Source organism: Pleurodeles waltl, chromosome 10 (genome assembly GCF_031143425.1).
Source record: "Pleurodeles waltl isolate 20211129_DDA chromosome 10, aPleWal1.hap1.20221129, whole genome shotgun sequence".
Classification (NCBI taxonomy): domain Eukaryota; kingdom Metazoa; phylum Chordata; class Amphibia; order Caudata; family Salamandridae; genus Pleurodeles; species Pleurodeles waltl.
Window position 1 is genome coordinate 703,209,219 of NC_090449.1, and position 24,232 is coordinate 703,233,450.

A 24,232-nucleotide genomic window follows, 5' to 3' on the forward strand; every position below is an offset into this window, starting at 1 on the left:
CCTCCTGGTGTTGAGTACTTCCTTCAGCACCCCTACGATGGTGCCCAGGGTGGAATTGATGGTTCTGAGTTCCTCCCTGAAGCCCAAATACGGTTCCTCCTGCAGGCATTGGGTCTCCTGAAACTTGGCCAGTACCGTTGCCATCGTCTCCTGGGAGTGGTGGTAGGCTCCCATGATGGAGGAGAGTGCCTCGTGGAGAATGGGTTCCCTTGGCCTGGCCTCCCCCTGGTGCACAGCAGCCCTCCCAGTTCCCCTGTGTTCCTGGGCCTCCGTCCCCTGGACCGTTTGCCCACTACCACTGCCCCCAGATCCCTGTTGTTGTTAGGGTGGTGGGTTAGCCTGGGTTCCCTGTAGTGGTGGACACACTGCTGATTGACGTGTCCTGGGGACAGAGGTATGGGCAGCTGGGTGGGTGCTGTGCTGGTGTTTCCAGAGGGGGGGGGAAGGTCTGTTGTGGCCTGTGACTGTGTGTGGGGAACCGACTGTCCAGAGGTCCCCATTGGGCTGGGTTGGTCATCTAGATCCAGCTGGACAGAGCTGCTCTTATTACTGTGGGCCTCTTCTGTTGGTGGTGTGGACATGTCTGGACCCTCCTGTCCGATGACGTTGGGTAGGAGTCCTGCAGGGGTATAAAAGGATGTTTATTACATCTGTGTGTGCCATGGTGTGCAGTAGGTGGGTGACCGTGTACCCCAGTGCTTGCATTCCTGTGTGGGACCTTGTGTGATGGTGGTTTAGGGGGGTGTATGGGTATGTGCAGTGGCCATGCTTTGGTGATGGGTGTCCATGCTTTGTTGTTGCATGCAGGGCTTGGTTTTGGTATGTGTGGTTTGTGATGTTGGGACATTTGTGAGGAGTAGGAGTGATGGGGGTGAGGGTGAGGCTGGGGGTATGTGATGGCACGCAGGTAGGGTGGGGGATGTAATAGTAAAGCTTTGACTCACCAGAGTCCATTCCTCCATCTACTCCTGCGAGGCCCTCAGGATGCAGAATCGCCAAGACTTGCTCCTCCCATGTTGTTAGTTGTGGGGGAGGAGGTGAAGGTCCGCCTCCAGTCCACTGAACCGCAAGGTGGTGTCTTGAGACCACGGAACGCACCTTCCCCCGTAGGTCGTTCCACCTATTCCTAATGTCATTCAGATTTCTTGGGTGCTGTCCCACTGCGTTAACCCTGTCCACTATTCTGCGCCATAGGTCCATCTTCCTAGCTATGGAGGTGTGCTGCACCTGTGATCCAAATAGCTGTGGCTCTACCTGGACGGTTTCCTCCACCATGACCCTGAGCTCCTCCTCAGAGAACCTGGGGTGTCTTTGCCGTGTCATGGGGTGGTGTGGGTGATGTATGGGGTGGTGTGTATAGTGATAAGTGGGGTGATCTTTAGTGGTTTGTTGTGTGAGGTGCGTGGAAGTTCTGTGGGTGATGGTATTGTGTGCCTGTGGATGCTTGGTAGTAGTTTGTAGTGTCTCTCTCTGGCCTTCTCTCAGTAATTGTGGTCGTAGGGGTTTGTGGGTGGTGTGGTTGTGTGTTTTATATTGTATTGGGTGTGTGGGAGTGGTGTGTGTATGTGTATCAGGTGTGTGTATTTGGAATTGTACAATGTGGATGTGTTGTGTATATGTGTGTGTATTTTGAGCGCGGCGCTGTGTACCGCCAATGGAATACCGCGGTTGGAAGACCGCCACGTGGATTCGTGTGTCGTGATAGTGCGGGTGTATTTCTGTTGGCTTGACGGTGGAGGATTTGTTTTCGCCAGTTTATCACTGACTTTTGGTGTGGCGGACTTGTGTGGGTGTCTGAATTTTGCCAGATTCCGTGCTGTGGGTCATAATAGCTGTGGCTGATTTCCGCGACTGCAGCGATGTGTTGGCGGTCTTCTGCACGGCAGTAAGCGGGTTTTACCACCAATGTTGTAATGAGGGCCTATATGTTTTGGCCTGCACCCCCACTTCAAGTGTTTCACTATACTCCTTTGCCATGCCACCACCCCAGCGCCTCTTAAGGCAGTTGAAGTGTCTTGATCATCCTGCCAGCTGACATTCAATCCAGCCAACCACGACCAACTTCTGAGCATGCTAAAAAGTGAGTTTTGCATGCTGCAACTCATGAAAACTGTGTCAGAAAAGTCTTTGTACCCTTGTGATCCTGTTCCCTCAGAGCCTTCTTTACCTAGAGGACACATAGCAACGTAGCCTGTGGACCCAAAAACAGTTACTGTGGATGAAGGTAACCCATGCTTTACCTATATGCAATGGAGGGGTACAGCGAGCTGCTTGGTGACTCACGTCACAGTATCGCATGTTTATGACTCTAAGGACCAGATGTAGCAAAGGGTTTTACCCACTTTTTGTCTATGGGAAAATGTGTTTGTACATATGGCCCTTAGTTTGATAGGTCAACTCTGTGCTCTAGGCTTTCATGGTGCACCTGGAATGTGGTGGGTTCCCTGCACCTATATGATTTTTTGAAGTCCACAGGTTTGCATCTGTTTCAGGAGGAGATCGTCCACGAACAGGTCCAGTGCTAGACTCTTACTATTTTGAGGTATATCTAATATCCATAGATCATTTCAGCAGGACCAACTCTCCAAGTCTTCCAACTTCTCTCACAACTTTTCTACCGTGGTTTCACATAATTTTTCATACACAGCCACATGCTCACATTTGCTTTCCACAACCGATGTAACATTCCCAATGAGTGTATTTTGGTACTGTGATTATTCATGTCAGCCTTGAGTAGAGGGAATGATACAATCAAGCTTCCTCTTCACATACAATTTGGCAAGGGTCTGTGACTTGTTAGTACATTGCTTGACTTACATGCACATTCCAAGTTGATTGGGTGTAATATACCTAGACATTTGTGTGTATTGGTTTCAGTATGTCACTCTCTTGCTAATACATGTGAGTGGCACTGAGAAGTTTGTTCTCAGTACTCACGTGTGATTTTGTCATTCAGAATTAGCTAGGTTATCTAACAAACTCAAACCTGTCATTGTAGATACTTGCTAGCCTTTTCCTGCCTAGCCCATACATCTGGACAGCAGTCTTCACATATATTTCATGGATTGCTACAGGCATGTGCCAAGCCAACACACTTGTGTAATATATGTGTGACAATGTGAATTGTATTAGCTAGAGACAATTCCTACATTCCACCAATACATTCATGTGGTAGTGAATTATTTAGGAGATGTTAATTGGTCCTGACTATAGGGCACATGAAAGTAAAGTGGTGCAGAAGCCAGTGCAGGGCCACTTTTCTTTCCACCCTTTGCACCCCTCTACCACAACCATGTGTGTACCATATTTTACAATGTCCACACCATGGAACAGGGTAGGGGTCAAGAAAATATGAGGTATTTGACGCAATTGATGTACTGTTCAGGCTCCAAGTTAAGATTTTGGCCCTATCATAAACAGTACCCATTGGTACCAGTGGTGTGCCCCTATAAACAGCTGCTCTGAGCAGGTGTCCAAAGTAGCAGCAACATTTGGCACAGTTGCTTTTGTTAGATTCCACTGCACCATGTTGGCTCCCCCTACCACCTGTACACCCCTCTTGTGTACTTAATGCCTATCACAGCCATTTTGTGGAACAAGGTGTTACAAAGTTGCACAGTGCCTGACTTGTGCCACTATGAGTTTCTGCTGCTTCGATATTAGCATTGTTGGCCCACAGTAGCATAAGATGTTTGACACTAACGTTGCACAAGGTTCTCCCTCTGCACGGGGTGTGGTGCTGGTGTGGTTGTCCTGTGGCGGTGCCTCCTGTCCACTAGCACCGGTGGAGGTGGTGGGCAGTTCATCGTCCAGGCTAGTGTCAGGGGCCCCTTGTTGTGCCACAGTGTCCCTCCTGGTGTTGAGTACTTCCTTCAGCACCCCTACGATGGTGCCCAGGGTGGAATTGATGGTTCTGAGTTCCTCCCTGAAGCCCAAATACGGTTCCTCCTGCAGGCATTGGGTCTCCTGAAACTTGGCCAGTACCGTTGCCATCGTCTCCTGGGAGTGGTGGTAGGCTCCCATGATGGAGGAGAGTGCCTCGTGGAGAATGGGTTCCCTTGGCCTGGCCTCCCCCTGGTGCACAGCAGCCCTCCCAGTTCCCCTGTGTTCCTGGGCCTCCGTCCCCTGGACCGTTTGCCCACTACCACTGCCCCCAGATCCCTGTTGTTGTTAGGGTGGTGGGTTAGCCTGGGTTCCCTGTAGTGGTGGACACACTGCTGATTGACGTGTCCTGGGGACAGAGGTATGGGCAGCTGGGTGGGTGCTGTGCTGGTGTTTCCAGAGGGGGGGGGAAGGTCTGTTGTGGCCTGTGACTGTGTGTGGGGAACCGACTGTCCAGAGGTCCCCATTGGGCTGGGTTGGTCATCTAGATCCAGCTGGACAGAGCTGCTCTTATTACTGTGGGCCTCTTCTGTTGGTGGTGTGGACATGTCTGGACCCTCCTGTCCGATGACGTTGGGTAGGAGTCCTGCAGGGGTATAAAAGGATGTTTATTACATCTGTGTGTGCCATGGTGTGCAGTAGGTGGGTGACCGTGTACCCCAGTGCTTGCATTCCTGTGTGGGACCTTGTGTGATGGTGGTTTAGGGGGGTGTATGGGTATGTGCAGTGGCCATGCTTTGGTGATGGGTGTCCATGCTTTGTTGTTGCATGCAGGGCTTGGTTTTGGTATGTGTGGTTTGTGATGTTGGGACATTTGTGAGGAGTAGGAGTGATGGGGGTGAGGGTGAGGCTGGGGGTATGTGATGGCATGCAGGTAGGGTGGGGGATGTAATAGTAAAGCTTTGACTCACCAGAGTCCATTCCTCCATCTACTCCTGCGAGGCCCTCAGGATGCAGAATCGCCAAGACTTGCTCCTCCCATGTTGTTAGTTGTGGGGGAGGAGGTGAAGGTCCGCCTCCAGTCCACTGAACCGCAAGGTGGTGTCTTGAGACCACGGAACGCACCTTCCCCCGTAGGTCGTTCCACCTATTCCTAATGTCATTCAGATTTCTTGGGTGCTGTCCCACTGCGTTAACCCTGTCCACTATTCTGCGCCATAGGTCCATCTTCCTAGCTATGGAGGTGTGCTGCACCTGTGATCCAAATAGCTGTGGCTCTACCTGGACGGTTTCCTCCACCATGACCCTGAGCTCCTCCTCAGAGAACCTGGGGTGTCTTTGCCGTGTCATGGGGTGGTGTGGGTGATGTATGGGGTGGTGTGTATAGTGATAAGTGGGGTGATCTTTAGTGGTTTGTTGTGTGAGGTGCGTGGAAGTTCTGTGGGTGATGGTATTGTGTGCCTGTGGATGCTTGGTAGTAGTTTGTAGTGTCTCTCTCTGGCCTTCTCTCAGTAATTGTGGTCGTAGGGGTTTGTGGGTGGTGTGGTTGTGTGTTTTATATTGTATTGGGTGTGTGGGAGTGGTGTGTGTATGTGTATCAGGTGTGTGTATTTGGAATTGTACAATGTGGATGTGTTGTGTATATGTGTGTGTATTTTGAGCGCGGCGCTGTGTACCGCCAATGGAATACCGCGGTTGGAAGACCGCCACGTGGATTCGTGTGTCGTGATAGTGCGGGTGTATTTCTGTTGGCTTGACGGTGGAGGATTTGTTTTCGCCAGTTTATCACTGACTTTTGGTGTGGCGGACTTGTGTGGGTGTCTGAATTTTGCCAGATTCCGTGCTGTGGGTCATAATAGCTGTGGCTGATTTCCGCGACTGCAGCGATGTGTTGGCGGTCTTCTGCACGGCAGTAAGCGGGTTTTACCACCAATGTTGTAATGAGGGCCTATATGTTTTGGCCTGCACCCCCACTTCAAGTGTTTCACTATACTCCTTTGCCATGCCACCACCCCAGCGCCTCTTAAGGCAGTTGAAGTGTCTTGATCATCCTGCCAGCTGACATTCAATCCAGCCAACCACGACCAACTTCTGAGCATGCTAAAAAGTGAGTTTTGCATGCTGCAACTCATGAAAACTGTGTCAGAAAAGTCTTTGTACCCTTGTGATCCTGTTCCCTCAGAGCCTTCTTTACCTAGAGGACACATAGCAACGTAGCCTGTGGACCCAAAAACAGTTACTGTGGATGAAGGTAACCCATGCTTTACCTATATGCAATGGAGGGGTACAGCGAGCTGCTTGGTGACTCACGTCACAGTATCGCATGTTTATGACTCTAAGGACCAGATGTAGCAAAGGGTTTTACCCACTTTTTGTCTATGGGAAAATGTGTTTGTACATATGGCCCTTAGTTTGATAGGTCAACTCTGTGCTCTAGGCTTTCATGGTGCACCTGGAATGTGGTGGGTTCCCTGCACCTATATGATTTTTTGAAGTCCACAGGTTTGCATCTGTTTCAGGAGGAGATCGTCCACGAACAGGTCCAGTGCTAGACTCTTACTATTTTGAGGTATATCTAATATCCATAGATCATTTCAGCAGGACCAACTCTCCAAGTCTTCCAACTTCTCTCACAACTTTTCTACCGTGGTTTCACATAATTTTTCATACACAGCCACATGCTCACATTTGCTTTCCACAACCGATGTAACATTCCCAATGAGTGTATTTTGGTACTGTGATTATTCATGTCAGCCTTGAGTAGAGGGAATGATACAATCAAGCTTCCTCTTCACATACAATTTGGCAAGGGTCTGTGACTTGTTAGTACATTGCTTGACTTACATGCACATTCCAAGTTGATTGGGTGTAATATACCTAGACATTTGTGTGTATTGGTTTCAGTATGTCACTCTCTTGCTAATACATGTGAGTGGCACTGAGAAGTTTGTTCTCAGTACTCACGTGTGATTTTGTCATTCAGAATTAGCTAGGTTATCTAACAAACTCAAACCTGTCATTGTAGATACTTGCTAGCCTTTTCCTGCCTAGCCCATACATCTGGACAGCAGTCTTCACATATATTTCATGGATTGCTACAGGCATGTGCCAAGCCAACACACTTGTGTAATATATGTGTGACAATGTGAATTGTATTAGCTAGAGACAATTCCTACATTCCACCAATACATTCATGTGGTAGTGAATTATTTAGGAGATGTTAATTGGTCCTGACTATAGGGCACATGAAAGTAAAGTGGTGCAGAAGCCAGTGCAGGGCCACTTTTCTTTCCACCCTTTGCACCCCTCTACCACAACCATGTGTGTACCATATTTTACAATGTCCACACCATGGAACAGGGTAGGGGTCAAGAAAATATGAGGTATTTGACGCAATTGATGTACTGTTCAGGCTCCAAGTTAAGATTTTGGCCCTATCATAAACAGTACCCATTGGTACCAGTGGTGTGCCCCTATAAACAGCTGCTCTGAGCAGGTGTCCAAAGTAGCAGCAACATTTGGCACAGTTGCTTTTGTTAGATTCCACTGCACCATGTTGGCTCCCCCTACCACCTGTACACCCCTCTTGTGTACTTAATGCTTATCACAGCCATTTTGTGGAACAAGGTGTTACAAAGTTGCACAGTGCCTGACTTGTGCCACTATGAGTTTCTGCTGCTTCGATATTAGCATTGTTGGCCCACAGTAGCATAAGATGTTTGACACTAACGTTGCACAAGGATGCACTAGGCCCTCTTAAATCAGGGCCTATGTCTTGTTTGCAACTGTTGTGGTTTAGTCATGCTTTGAGATATGTGCAAATTTCAATTGGTATGTGATGGTGTAAAAGAGTACGCCATGTACATTTTGAGTTTCCGTGATTTTATTTGCTTATTTACATGGTGATTCTTGGAGTACAGTTCTATGTGAAAACCTTTAGCACTATTAGTACTCTTCTGAGTACTCCAGGAGCAGTATTTTGTTGTCCCCCCTCCTCCAGTTGTACACCATTGTTGTCATCCTCCTCACTGGGGACATGTACATGGTCATCCCAGAGGACATATGTGCGTACGCAAATGTTGTGCAAAATGGCACACACAAGGATGATTTTGCAGACAAGGGATGGTGCATATAACTGTCCTCCTCCTGTATGATTTAAGCACCTGAACCTTGATTTGGGGAGGCCAAATGTCCGCTCCACAACATTTCTCATCCTTATGTTGGCTTCATTGTGCGTCCGCTGTGCATCCGTTATAAGATTTCCAGTTGATTCCATGACCCATGGATGGATGCTATAACCTTGGCCAGCTGCAAAGGAATGTGAGAACATGTAACAATCGTGCACATTAGTTAATTGCTAGGTGCCGTGACCCATATTTGCTTTGACTGGAGTGGTGTATCAGACTAACATCTGGTATTGTGTGTGTTTCTGTTTGGATGTATGGTTGCATTGGTCTGTGGTGGTGGACTTTCAAATGATGGGTTGTGGCTTATGTACATGGTGATTGTAATTGGAATTTTTGTCTGACAGTTCACCCACGCCAAATATGTGCAGTGTTCTCTGGAGTTGAGCCAGGGAACAAAGTTACAAGACCCTGGAACCTCCTTGCACCATATTAGCCTCATTTTTGTAGACACTATTGTGGGCCAACTAGGCAAATAATCACAATGTCAAAGTGCCACTACCCATGCTGTGCAACACTTAGCGTACCTTACCAACACATTGTGCCTGTGCAAAGCATCATGAATGCACGGGGTGTGTTCCCCCTTTGGGCTGAAAAGGTGCAGAGGTATAGAGGAGGTTCCAATTAATATATTTTATCTGGTACTTTTGAGGCCTTCACAGAGCGAGAATAAAAATGGGGCACACCATTGCTTTACATGTGGGTCTATGTAATGTGCAGGATTTGAACCATATGTGTGGCATTTAGCCTACACAGTCCATCAATGGCATCTATCATGTTGACACTATTGCACCTACTATCACCATGGTGTGCCTATATTGACTAAGGCACACACATGTTGGGTGTAGGGGGCACTAAGGTGCCCAAGTGAGGTATCACTGCTTTAGATGCCTTCACCTTAGACCTGCAAAGAGTGATGTAGTAGACATATGTTCCTATATTGTGTGTTGTGTGCCATGTAACAGGTGTAGGGCCCTGTGTGTTGCATGTGAATCCCACCCCTTTGCCCTAGGAATACTTCTCTTGCACAAAGGGATGTTGTTGGCAATTGCTGGCTGACATACGTATGTGTATGAGGTTTATATGCCCAGTGTTGGACAGTTATATGGAAAGTATTGTGATGTATGCATGATTTATCAGACATCTGTGGGACAGGACAGGGCATGCTGTGCTTTTCAGCAGTGCCCTGCATCAGGAGTCCAGTCCTCCTAAGTTCCATGTATACTGATTCACGTGCATTTCTGGCCTCTTCCTATACATTGTCAGTAGTACATCTGGCACAGTCCATTGTTGTTACCCTTGTATCAAGATATGGAGATGTTGGATTTACCGGTTTGTTTGTTGGTGTGCTGTGAGGTTTCCATTCCTTCACATGCTCTTTTATTGATGGTGCTGTTGTATTTCAATGTGCACTATGCACCACACAAGGGAAAGCTGTACACAATGAGTATGACGATCATATTTAGGTGATATGTAGATGGTGATGGGATCACTCAGGTGGCAATAGATAGTGCTGCTCGAGACTTCTACTGCATAGTTAATGTGGGGCAGTGCCAATATGTGCCTTGTTTGACGTTTACATTTTAAAAGCCCAATGCAAATCACAAAGCAGAGTTATCCCTTGGTAAGTGTTTTATGTTTTTTGTTGTGAATCTGTGCACACATGTATTTGTTTGAGTCCAGCTTTTGTATTCATAGGGGCCATTGCCCCACCTGTCCCTCCAGTGATGTGTTGTAGTGAATCCTAGTTTGTTTTAACGGAATAACAGGAGTTAGCTTAGCCTAGGCTTGTAAACTAGTGCCCCCGTCACCCAGTGACTTTTAACCTACTTAGCTTGCTCTGTCTCAGTCCATTTAATTATTTATTTCCTTTAAAATGGTGGCCTTGTTTATAGTTAGGCCACTTGTTATGGGTTCTATTATCAGTGTCACTGAGCCAAGGCGTCAAGATCAAGCACGAAAGACAAACATACAGTAGGCATTCACACTTAGGGATTTTCCCTCTCTATACTTTCGAGGGATTGTTGATATTAATTGCCGTCCCAAGCATGCCTGTTATCTATTGTTATGAATAACACTTATGTCAGGGGACCTTGTAGATCTGTATAAATACAAAACACGTTTAGACAGATAATCACAGGGATTCCGACCAGAGGGCATCGCCACCATCGCTGATACCGATGCTGCAGTCATCTTGACGCTGACCCAGTCTTCGTGTTCCTGCGGAGTCTGAGATAGAGACCTCATTCCAAGGTAACGAGGGTTGGGGGCTCCTCTCATGGACACGGCTTTGGCAGATTAGGTTTAACAAACCCAGCTCTCATTTTAGGTAGGAGGTTAGACCTATTCTCCTTAGGGTAATAGGGCTTATTCCATTTTATACATATATTTCCTTCATATATTGCACAATGGTGGGGGTCTTTATAACAATGACTCTCTTCTTCACAATACTGTTGCTTGGTATATTCATTATCCTAATCATTGCAGTTGATGCAACTTATCCCAAATTGCAGTTATGTTGAATAAAAACTATTATAACTTCACTGCAACTGTGTTATTGCCTTTGTTTGTATGAGACATGATAAATCTGTGAGAAAAGGGTCATTTCCGTTTAACCACGACAACCCTGAGAGATCTTACTTTGAGTCCATGCGTAAGCGACTGCTACAAATCACCTTTTACTATTGTGTTTCTGGTGAGCTACTGCTAGTATGCCGGTATGGTTTGGACAACAGTTACACCTTGTTGTAGGAAGAAACTTAGTCACCTACAAACGAAAGTACTGTCATCCTGAGACCAGCAGTCTTGCTCAGAGCAAGAGTCCAAACTACGACAGTGTTAGTCAGGTGGTGCCAGGGAATTGTAGATCTGGGCGTATGTGAGGGTGATGTGCATTGCATGCAGTGTAGTTTGGCATGTGGCTTATGTGTTTTGGTCTATGTTGTGGTCTATACACCTTTGTTTCTCTGTCCCTGTATGTTTGACGTTATGTTTGTACTTTTTGTAGAACACGTTTGTTGTGTTATGTGTGTTATGATGTGTATGGTATCTTACCCAAAAGTAGTCCATTGCCATTTTGTCCTTCCTGGAATTGTCGGTTTATGGTCAAATGCCCGAAGTTGTAAGCATCATGGACACTTCTGGGATATTTGGCAAGGATGTTTGTCTTAATTCCACGGTGGTCCATGATGGCCTGCGCATTGATGGAGGGGATATGTTTGTGGTTCCTGTAGAGGTCTTTGGTTGCTGCAGGATTGACAAGTTGGACATGGGTGCAGTCCATAGCACCCAGCACATGTGGGAAGCCAGCGATCTGATAGAAACCTTGCTTGGTCTCCTGCAGCAGTTCCTGGGTGTTGGGGAAGCCAATATGTTGGGGTGCGAGTCTGATGGTGGCATCCAGAACCTTTGTAAGTAAAGCAGAGAGGGACGGTTGTGTGATCCCATGCACTTGGGCGGCAAATGGTTAGCAGTTTTATTCCTGTCTGGTATGATAGCTATTGGTGAGAGTTTTCTTTAAGTTGTCTGTGTCACAAAACTACAGCTTAGTAAAATACCGCTGGTGATGTACAGACGGAAACTGAATAGCTTCAAGAACATCAGTGTTTGCGAAGGTGCACTCCTATTTAAATACACGTGTGCTTTATGTATTTCTAGATCTTCGTTTATTTGTTTATCATTTCATTATTCGTTATTCCATTTATTTCAGAACCACATTATCTTTCCTTATTTTGATCTGCGACTTGTAATGCATTTCAGGAAGATGTCAACAATTTGGGTTTCCATTTGTTAACAGTGTCACCCATTTTTCATTTTTCAAGATTCTCCAGTTCTTTTAACTACATAATGAACAAACTAGATGCATTATTTAATACACTGCACAATTCAAATAAAAAAAATGTAAATTCATCTTTCGTGGACATTTAATAAAAGCTGATCTGTAGCTACAGAATCCAGAACCAGATTGGGAAGATGCTCATGGTAAACAGTTTCAATTGTAGCGGTATCATTAAAAGGCCAAACCCAATGAAACATGAGCAAATAGACATAAAGACATATGCAACTTGTTATTCAGAGTTGACCATTCAACTAATCAAATTACATTTTGCAAAGGTTTGCATAGACGACCAGAAAACTGGAAAATAAGCGTAAGTGAACACTTTATGAAACAGAAATTTGAAATCCAGCCTGGCCAGACATTGGATAAAAAATAAACACCAGAGACCACAAATGAGGTACCAGTTCCGTGAAAGTATCAATAAACAATTAACGCAGAGAAAGTACTATAAAAACACCTTTAACGAAAGGCATTACTGGTTAGACAGATTATATTCATTGGAATCAAATGGTTTTAATGAAAAGGGGCAGTTAATATGCTTTAAGGCTCCCATAAATGAACTGGAAATGTAAATCAAGTGAATAAATACATACTGTATTTCTGTAAAATTTGACAAGGATCAAGCAGAAGCAAACGTCGGAATAATAAACTCGAATGAGACTCTGAAAGACATGCTGCTATTGGACTCAATAGACAATACAACACAGGAACAGCATCAGCATAACATGTAAGAAATACAGAATAGTCAAATCTTGACGCTGGCTAGAAATGGATAACCAGAACAGTAAATCGCACGGTTTGGAATCCGAGTAAGTAGCGGACTACCGTATTTTGAGGTTTTTTACACATAATTTGTTCGATGCTCAAATGCTCAGCAAATTCAAGTTGATGTTGAATGTCGATGTTAAAATCTGATTTTCGAGTTTAATGGGAACAAACTGAAACAATGCAGTATGATATTAAATATCTGCACGAAACCACCCTGTTGTATTATAGCCAGAATGGGATTGTCACTTAAAAGAGATTTTATAGGTGTTAATTCAATAAATGCGAAATTATGAGAAATGTTCTGCCATTATATTGAATTGAATATGAGTTTTTGAATCATTGACAACGAATTTGAAAATGTGCAACACGTTATTTGAATAGTTATCATTATAATGATATGTAAACCTATTTGACATCCACTCAATGATACATGCAAACTGTAAGCAATAACCCATTTTTGTCATTCCACCCTCCCAAACTTTTCCTGCCTTGTTTTGCTAGGTTTTATGACCCTATGAATGTTACAACTGCTGAAGAGGCACAAAGTGACTGAGCTTACCCTCTAAAACATGGGCTGCACATTTTAGTTTCTTATTTGGCATATTTATTTTCGCTATAGTTCCACTGCAAATGGTGTTTGAAGTATACCTATGGCATTGAAAGACGTGGGTTGCAGTGTGTAACACCTACATATATGACAAAAAAGTATATGGCTGGACTGTTCCCATGGGGAACAGGGTCAAGACTGATTTGCATATGGATGGGTCCAACTGAAATGGTGTGGTGAGCAAACAAAGGACTCAGACCCAGATCTCTGACTGGGGGTGAATATTTGACATTGTCAGCATTCTGTCATCATCTGTTCTTTTTGTAAAAGTATATGTCTGCCAGGAGCAACACTGTGCTCTGCCTAGGCTGCAGCTTAAATTTACTTCAGTAAAACATAGCAGGGAAAATGCCTTTGCCACATAGAAAAAGTTATTTTACATGTTTGAAAGTATTAGATATGACATTATTGTTGTGGCATTCCCTAGAAATGTTGCCTTTTTTGTAGAATTTATGGGCATGTTTATACTCTGTTTGTGCCTAATTTGCATCATTTGTTTCACGCAAATTTGGTGCAAACTTAACTCCATATTTATATCTTGACGCTAGATCCATCTAGCGTCAAAATGTAGGAGTTAATGTAATTTTGTGGATGCGTAAAAGCACCTTGCGTCAATGAAATGCAAGGTAGGCGTTCCCGTCCAAAAAATTACTCTAAGCCCGTAGCACCATATTTATCCCCCATCCAAAAATGACATACAGGTGGGAGGCGGACCCAAAAAATGACGCCAACCCTGTTTTGCGTCAAAGTTTAACACCTGGGTCTGACAAGGCTTTAAAATGAGGCACATACACCACTACTTTAGGAAAATTCACAGAAGGAACATTTGCTACCGCCAGGACAACATGGAAGTTGTACTGCTCCAGCTAGGCACATGCCACAGACGTATACAACAGCTGCTCCCTCCACCTCCACAACAGCAACCACAAACACCACCACGGCATCCACAAAGACAACTTAGACGGCGGGAGAAAATATTTTGGCAAAGGACAACCCTCCTTGGCCTCAGTGAGAAATACGTCATCAAGACTTAGGCCCAAATTTATAGTGTTTGTGCCAAATTAGCTGCATTTTTCTTGACACAAATCTGGCACAAACTTAACACCACATTTATATTTTGATGCTGGACCCGTCTAGCATCAAAATATCCAAGTTTGCGTCATATTCTGGATGCGTGAAACCACCTTGCATCAATGAGATGCAAGGTAGGCATTCCCGTCCAAAAAATGACTCAAACACCCATGCCCCATATTTATCCAACAGGGTAAAAATGATGCACGGGTGGGAAGCGGACCCAAAAAAATTACGCAAAGCCCGATTTGCGTCAAATTTTAATCCCTGGGTCAGGGCAGACGTTAAAATGAGGCAAACACACCACTACTTGAGGAAAACACACACAAGCAACATCATTGCTCAAGAAGGACAACATGGAGGTGCTACTCATGCAGCATGCCAGACGACGCAGAGCACAGGACCAACAGCAGCAGCTACCACCATACCAACATGGACTCCAACCCACCAGGGCCTCAGGGAACAGGATATCATCCGGAGTTACAAACTCAACTGGCAAGCCATACACCAGCTGTGGAGCCAAACTGAGCCACAGATAACAGCAAGCTTGCAGACCCAACACAATATTCCACCGGAGACCAAGCTGCTAGCTGTCCTGCACATGATGGCAAGTGGCTCACTCCAAACTACAGGTGCCCTGTTTGATGGGGTATCACAGCCCTCATTCTCCGTCTTCCTTCCCCAGGTCCTTGATGCCATAATCTCCCTCACACCCGCCACATCAGTTTCCCCAACACACAGCAGAAGCAGCAGGAGACCAAACAGGGGTTTTACCAAATACATGGCTTCCCGCATGTGCTTGGTGCTATTGACTGCACCCAAGTCCGGACTGTACCACCTGCTGCAACCAAGCATCTATACCATAACAGAAAGCACACCCACTCCATAAATGTGCAGGCCATTGTTGATTACCAGGGACTGTTCTCCAACATCTTGGAAAAGTATCCTGGCAGTGTACATGATTCCTTAATCTTTTGCCACAGCACCATCAATCGGCACTTCCAGGATGGACGAAATGGCAATGGCCTTCTTGTTGATAAGTCCATAAACCTAGTAATATACACACAGCACAGCAACCTTGTAGGACACACAATACATACACCACTACATTGACACGTGGGCAGGAAGACACTGAGGTGTGACACAGGTAGTTATGTTGTATACCCTGACACAATGGGATACACACCTATGGTCACATGATGGCTGTCAATAACAATGAATGCCACTCTAGAGCTACAAGGGACCACACAATGACAATGACATGGCCTGCACTGGAAGTACAACATGGAAGATGAACCATTTACTATTACATAAGGCCACATAGTCAATTCCACACCCTTCCAAGCAATAAGTACTGCGGAAGGGGTGTTCAATGTGTGTTGCTGCAGGTCAAACACCATGAGACACATAGCATGATGATGCTGACTCACATATAGATGACGTGGAAATACTGAGGCAGTACCAACATCACACATCACTCCTGGGGTGACTTTGCCAGCTAGCAATAAGGAAGTGGACTGTGCTATGAACACATATTGATGTGACACTAATGCAAACTGCACACTGCTGCAAATACTGAAAGAGCCAATTCTCCATCTAAATAACAGATGTACAGGGAGATGGCATTTCCTGAACAGATACATTCACCTCCACAAGCCAGTTAGCCAGCTTGCCTGGAGCAAATTCGGTAGTGTAGGTGCATGGTTGCACATGAAAAACAACTGGCAGAGTGAACCACAAAGATCTACATAGAACCAAGTCACACATAGGACAATTGTGCATTGTCAATACTGAACACCTTGTGCTACCAAATTAGGGGGATGTGTTGGGCATTGCCACCAAGCCCAATCAAAGGGCCTCACCTCTGGTTTTCATCTGTAATTACATATGTCCAAGTGGATGGAATGTCCGGGCCATTTAGTGCAACCATGTTACCACCGCATTGGAATCTATTATGTGTGTAGAAGTATCATGTCCCCTCCAGTGAGCGCACTCTAAAACATGTAGCTCACTACACAATGCATGGGAGATACACACTGAACTGCAATTTGGAAACTAAACCATAGATATCAGGTCAATGAGCCAAACACAAGTTGTCAAGTCAAACAACCCAATGCAGAAAGGATCTCACAGAAGTCCAGGATCCCACACAATGCCACAAACACATATGATTCACAGATGACACAAGATATCAACTGCATGCTGCATGACATACATGGTGCAAGCAACAACAAAATTCTTACTCCTGTTTTCTTATTCAGCTGATCAGGGCTACGGGATCCAGCCATGGATCATGACCCTATTCCCCAAACCAAGCACAGCAGCAGAGCGTGCCTATAATGAGGCACATAGGAGGACACGCACCATTGTTGAACAGACTTTTGGCATCCTGAAGTCGAGATTCAGGTCCCTGTATATCAGCGGAGGCAGCCTCCTATATTCCCCAGAAATGGTCTGCAAGATCATATTGACTTGTGCCATCCTGCACAACATTTGTGTTAGGAGGAACATCCCCCTATATGAACCTGAACAAGAACTGCCTGAGGAGGAGGAGGAGGTGGATGGTGCCTGGGAAAATGAGGGGGAACATCCACACAGCTGCAGGAATGAGTCGCAGACAGCGGATAGTTAAAAACCTTTTTCAGCTATAGTCACTATAAACACATTGTTACGATATGGAATTAAAAACCTCAATTTATCACTGAATCCTGCTCTGGGTACTTATTTATGCATCACATGTTCTTTAGGAATCTGAGTATTACCTCAGGGAGCATGTCACAAAGACAAATCTGACTACTTCTGATGCCACATCACATTTGATGCATATGATTGTACAGCAAACATCACACACAGTTTGTAAAAAAAAAACATATTTTCTATTTCACATATGAAGGGCAAAATCATTGGACCACAGCTATGACAGACATCCATGTTGCCAACATGGTGTACTGTAGCACATGACACACAACTATGACATCTTCAATCATAAGGTAAATAAGCATATCATACATGAGGCAATGGATATGAAATGGCATTGGTAACATGAATGTATTAAAAGACCCTTGACATTAGTAAGTGTGACATTTGCTATCTCTGCAAGGAGCTTGTGTGACAAGAGGTGCATCAATCTTGAAAATGGATAGCACAAGTGTCCCAGGTATGACAAGCAATGGTCTCAAGACATGCCCTGCGCAGTCCATCCCTGGTAATAGGTCCTGCCACAGCCATGTTTTAAGTCTCTGCCCTCCCTTCTCTAGGGGGCACTGTAAATGGACTATCTGTACCCTGGGAATCACCATCAACACTCACCCAGACTCCCATTCTGACATCTGTTTGCTTCTCTTTTCTATATGTCATGCCATAGTACAACTACATTAGCCTGCATGGATTTCAGGTCCGATAATGCACTGTCTGGTAGTCGGTAAGACCTGTAATCTTCTGTTCATAGCTTTCCATGGGAAAAGTCTGGTTGTCCCCTTATTCTGGATTCTCTACTCCAGGACTTGTGAGAGACTGAAGCTGCGCACACCTACACACCTGTGAGCTCTCTTGTGCAGCCCAGCCATTTGACTCTGCCCTGGCCTTTCTTGCTACCTGGAACTGCTTAGAAGCTGCCATTCCGTGAAGCTCCTCATTGTGCATTGGGGTACCATTCATTTGTTTACCAGAGCCCTTGTTGGATTGTGTTACAGTCCTGATTATCCCTGAAACTGCTCTCTGTTTCCACAGTGTTCTCTCTGCTTGTTCCAGTCAGACTTTGCTACCTGTTTTTCATCCTTCTTCATGTTGGTTCCTGACAGAGCCTGCTTCCTGTTAACCAGTCCTGTTCCAGTCTTTGCATCAACCAGAGCCTGTTCCCTGTGCCTGCATTTGCCTCCTAGTTGGTTCCCCTGCCCTCCGTTTCCTCTTGGGGTATTGTGTCTGGTAAGTGTACTATCAGTACTCAACTGTATAGAATTGTTTAATTTTGTATTTGTACTGGCACATGGTTTCCAGGAGGCTTATCCAGCCCTCATCCATCGTCTAGTCTTGCATGTATTCATTAGTGCCAAACAGTGACAGTGTGCTATGGCTGTATTCCTGGATTTGTTACTGTGCCTCCAGCCCAACAAACAAGAGCTAGTCACGTATATGTGAGGACAATCCATGTTTGTGCCCTGAGGGTCCAGACACATTCACTGACATTTCCTGTTACTGGGTGAAGTTCAGAGCCCTACCCTGTGTACAAATGTAGTGATGAGCCCTGCGTGTTTGTCCATTACTGATCCATTACATATTTGTCCACACTAAGGTTGCTCTGTCTTCACTCTTCTGTATTATCTGCAGTACCATAGCTGCCCTATCCCCTTGTATGCATTTAGTTGACCTTCAGCTTATGACAAATCTTCTTTGAAAGATACTCTGTGAACTCAAGAGTTGCCCCAACAGACTCCTGACTAGACCTGCACAAACCCGTAACACCATGGAGTCCAATACTGACACAGGGTACACATGCCCACACACTTGAACTGGACACTTTTGTGCAATGGGCCTCTGAAAATATGTGAACACATCCAGCCTGAGCTGCTGGTCCACCACAGCCACAGGAGGAGCATAGGCAATTTACATTAGTCAAACTGACGTGTACATGACAATTTTATAATTGGAATTGAGGCTCTGTGTCACAAACACTCTACCTACCAAACACGTTCAAATGCTTGACTTATGGGTAGTTTACACACAAATCACCATGAAGTGGTAGGCAACAATTAATGACATGTAAGGGGTAACATATCCAACATAGTCCTCATCAGCCATCCTTGATCTTCCCTGTTTATTGTTAGTCATGGGAAATGTATTGTCCCCAAAGTCAAACAAATACACACAGCAAATAGGTCGACACATATTACAAACACATATCATGACTGTTGTACCTCATTGATTGCCATCTGATGTTGATACCCAATTGTAACACATTCATACATGAACATCACGCCAAATGTATGCATGCCATTCCAACAGAAGCACACAAATAGTTGTAACAGTCAATTCACACACAAAACATACAGGCCATGATTTATATTTTTGTAGCGCAGCCTTGCCATCATTTATTGATGCAAAATCTGCGCAAACTCACAAATTCCATTTAAATTCCTAAGTTTGTGCTGCTTTGGCATCAGTAAAAAAAAGGAAATCCTGCACAAAGATAGGAGGAATGTGGGCCGCAGTTGCAGGTCTACCACATGTGGCCAAATACTATAACACACACTGCAGGCCATACCATCCTATCTTCGTCGAGAAATAGGCTGCATGCATGTTAAATAACGAAAAATCATGCAACCACAGTTTGAGTCAGAAATGTTGACACAAATGCACACTAAACATCAATGGTTGCCTAGCGTTAATTCCACCAGCTCACCCCACGCATGCGGATAGCCATAAAAATAGTAGTTTACCGGTAATGCGTGGTATTTTTACACACATGTAGCTTATGTGTCAAAAATATTCACGCAAACTACGTATGCGTGAAAAAAAAATATATGCAAGATGGAAAACAGTCAATATACTGTACTGTACCATGTCAGGAAGGGTGAGGCTGAGGCGCATGGGTGAGGAGGAGCTTGGGTAATTTGTGTGGCTGGTGTGCCACTTCCTTCCAATGATGCTAGAGGCAGTGGGCCATGTGATACATGGGTATTACATAGAGGCAAGACAGCAGCGTTGGGAAAAGGTTCCACCTTAAACGAGTTTTCAACACCTCCCAGAACGAGCACTAGCTGAAGCATCGCTGGGCTGACCTGGTGGTCCGACAACAGCACCTGCCGTGCGGTAGAAATTTCCACTCAACGCCCACTGGATCGACGCAGCACTTGTGACGTCGCTCCAGAACCCAGAATTGCACGCACAGTCCCGGGGGCAACCCGAAGAGGAACCAAGTCCGCACACCAGAAATTGACACAAAGCCTTCCCCTGTGTGGAAAATAATGACGCAAGTTGGTGTGCCAAGGGGCAAAACCGACTCGTACATCATTTTCCACACATCGCCTCCTCTGCGGTCCCTTATGGAGATTTTGAACGCGAACCAGGTACTTTGTGCTTGCAAGAGACCTTTCTTGTTTTTAAGAGACACTTATTTGTTTTGCAAAGACTTGAGACACTTTATACCACTTTTACAGTGATATCCCGACATCTGTTTATTGCATTTTAATCGTTTTGACCTGCATCTTATCAGATAAATACTATATATTTTTCTAAACACTTGGGGGGTAATTGTGTGGTGCTATACTTTGTTATTGTGTGATTTATTGCACAAATACTTTACAAATTGCCTTTTAAGTTAAGCCTGACTGCTCAGTGCCAAGCTACCAGAGGGTGGACACCGGCTAATTTGGATTGTGTGTGACTTTCCTTGACTAGAGTGAAGGTCCCTGCTTGGACAGGGGGTAACCTGACTGCCAACCAAAGACCCATTTCTAAAAATATGTAATTGGCAGAAATGTATACAGTTGCTAATCATGAGTGGTCAGTGTTGTTTGGGACACCTGCATACTTGAATTAGATGTCTGTCATCTACACTGTGACCATCACACCTACCTACATACATTTTCTCCCCTACCCATGTGCCTCAGGGGGGATGGACATGCAATGCATCATCACAACCGTGAAGGACAACCACAAAGCCTTGTCCAGCTGTACATGGATTTCGTGATTGGAACACGTTTAAGGAGGTCTGCCAAATAGGAGTGAGGTATCCATTGGTCAATCACATCTGCATTCATATTTCCATTTATGGACGACCATCAACATCAGATCTCACTGACCCATTTCCTAAATCACCTACATTAAAGGAAGAACACATCTGTGATTGACCTGCATGCATGCCTATAACATACCACTTAAGTGCCATGTAAATGGAGTACAACATTTGGGGCTAGATGCTGGGGGACAGTCACCCGTACAGTCCTACATGTACATTACAATGCAGGGATGTGGAATTTTGTGTGGAAAACTGATGCATCACTGTCTTGTGTAAATTAGGGTATGACTTGCTGTCACTATTCTGATACTTGGCCAACACCAAATCAAATGTGGGCCTACATGTGGCTACCAATCACCTTGTTCACCTGCTGCTGCCTATTGCACAGCACAAGACTCCCAAGATATGACTCTCTGCCAGTGAATGTCTAACCCCCACATGGAACACTATGTCAACCTCCAGTCAAATCATAAATCAGATCACGTTCCAGATCATCATATCTTGCAATTAGTCCAACACGGAAGAGTCAATCACAAAACAGCTGCAATCACAACACAGGACAGACATTTTCACACTTACTGGATATGTCTGGGTCCTCGAATCAAGCCACTTCCCTGATGGTATAGGGGGCTGGTTCTCCCTTAAGACATGGAAAGGAGATATATGCTCAATGTCTGATCACTGCACAAACATGGGAACAACATATCACAGTGTGTGACATTTTATATGATTGGGCTGGAGATCAGGCATGTAGACCCTCCAACAGACATACCACTGCAAACTTGCATTGACACTGCCACTCCAGTGAGTGATAGACACACATATGCACACATGCACTGGCCCTAACAATCATGTGGTACTAAACCTGACTACACACTTTTGTGGCAAATCCATTTCAGATGGTACTCCATTTCATTATTTGTATTTGGGTGACAATGGCCCTTCCTTAGAGCACTGCAATACAAGTGACTCAGGTATTGTGGTTTGTGCATCAAGGAACAATGAGTATCTGTCTGATGGACATGTGGGTCAATTTTCAGTCAGCAATTATCATGCTTTCTGTGGCACTTAACAGATGTGGCACAGTTGTATGTAGGTAACAAATGCCCCATTGGCAGTGTCCCCTAAGCTATATTTGCCCCCTATGACAACATGATGTCAGGGATTGTGTCTGTGTAATGATGACAATGTAGCACTAAACATGGATTGCCCACTTTGCTGTCCCAAAGCTGCGAAATATGGTATGCTGACAGTGTCCTAGCTGATCATCATTGACATAATGCATGGGCATAGGTGTAGTCATTGCACCTGAAATGTGTCACTCAGGTTCATATGTATCTATATCAGGTTTTGTGATTCACACATTGTGAGACTTAGCAACTAGCAATTAGCAAGTTGGATGATCAGAGGTAGAACACTCGAAATGACACTGTTTCCAATTAAAAAATGGGGTAGCAAATGACCTACCTCTTAATTAATGATGAGGTAGGTCTCATTTTGCAAACCCCTGGGAATGGTGGCACTCACAGGGATGCGTGTCTGCTGAGCTCAGCAGACCACCATGTCTGTGACTGCTTTCATATTGAGAAATAAATATTCATTGAAATGAAGCAAAATTTCAGCAGGAGTGAACAGAAAGTATTTTAACAACCTATTTCATTACAGAAAGACATTTTTGGAAGCTGTCAGTTGTCCGTAGCACAACTTCATGCTCAGAAAAAGTTTTTGACCATGCATTCACAAAGAGGAAGGGATCCCCTGGGGACCTCTCCCATTTTGAAAATGGGTCACCACCAAGTGGAAACGGATGTTAACTGCAATAGCTTAGTGCTGGCATTTGTGCCCAAGAATAAAGCAAATAGCCGCCTGCGACTCAATGATAGGATTGAAACGCCTAATCCTAAATGCAAAAAGAAAACCCTGTTTTGTGATTGCGCAATCTGATTGGAGAATGGCAAATTTTGGTTTGTGCATATGACTGAATATTTGCCCTGACATAAACACAAAAATTCAGTAAACTTAGCCGTAAGTGAAAGTTATAAATAGCTTGGTACATATGGCCCTGTATAATAGTCGGGCATGGCTCAGCAAAAGTCTGGACTGCATTGTTACTATGTATTAACATGTGTAATACATCTCATTACTGGTACGCTAACAGTTTGTTAAACTTGCATTCCACATGGCCACAAACATTGCATGCAGCACATCAAGACATCTGCTACTGTCACTCAGGAACATTCTACTGTACACATTTGTCAATGTGATACTCACCAACAGGGCCACCAATTACCACACCCAGGTGTTCCAGCAGGCAAGGCCTCAGACACACACCAGGGGCCAGGCAAGGCCTCAGACACACACCAGGGGGTTGGAGACTGCATTGTGTGAGGGCAGGCACAGTCCTTTCAGGTGCAAGTGACCACTCCTCCCCTCCCTCCTACCACAGATGTCTCATCAGAATATGCAGGCTACACCCCAGCCCCTTTTGTGTCACTGTCTGGCGAGAGGTGCAAACAGCCCAATGGTCAAATTAACCCAGACAGGGAACCCACAAACAGGCAAAGTTACAAAAATGGTTTAAGCAAGAAAATGCCCACTTTCTAAAAGTGGCATTTTCAAGCACACAATCTCAAAATCAACTTTACTAAAAGATTTATTTTTGAATTGTGAGTTCAGAGGTCCCAAAGTCCACATGTCTATCTGCTCCCAAAGGGAAGCTACACTGTAATCATGTTTAAAGGCAGCCCCCAGATTAACTTATGAGAGAGATAAGCCTTGCAGCAGAAAAAACCAAAGTTGGCAGTATTTCACTGGCAGGACATATAAAACACCTTATTATATGCCCTACCTTAACCATACACTGCACCCTGACCCTGGGGCTACCTAGAGCCTACCTTAGGAGTGTCTTACATGTAGGAAAAGGGAAGGGTTAGGCCTGGCAAGTGGGTACACTTGCCAAGTTGAAGTTACAGTTTAAAACTGCATACACAGGCACTGCAGTGGCAGGTCTGAGACATGATTACAGGGCTACTCATGTGGGAGGCACAACCATTGCTGCCGGCCCACTAGTAGCATTTGATTTAGAGGCCCTGGGCACCTCTAGGGCAATTTACTAGAAAAATTAAAATAAATTAAATATGCTAATCATAGATAAACCCATTAACAGTACAATTTACACAGAGAGCATATGCACTTTAGCACTGGTT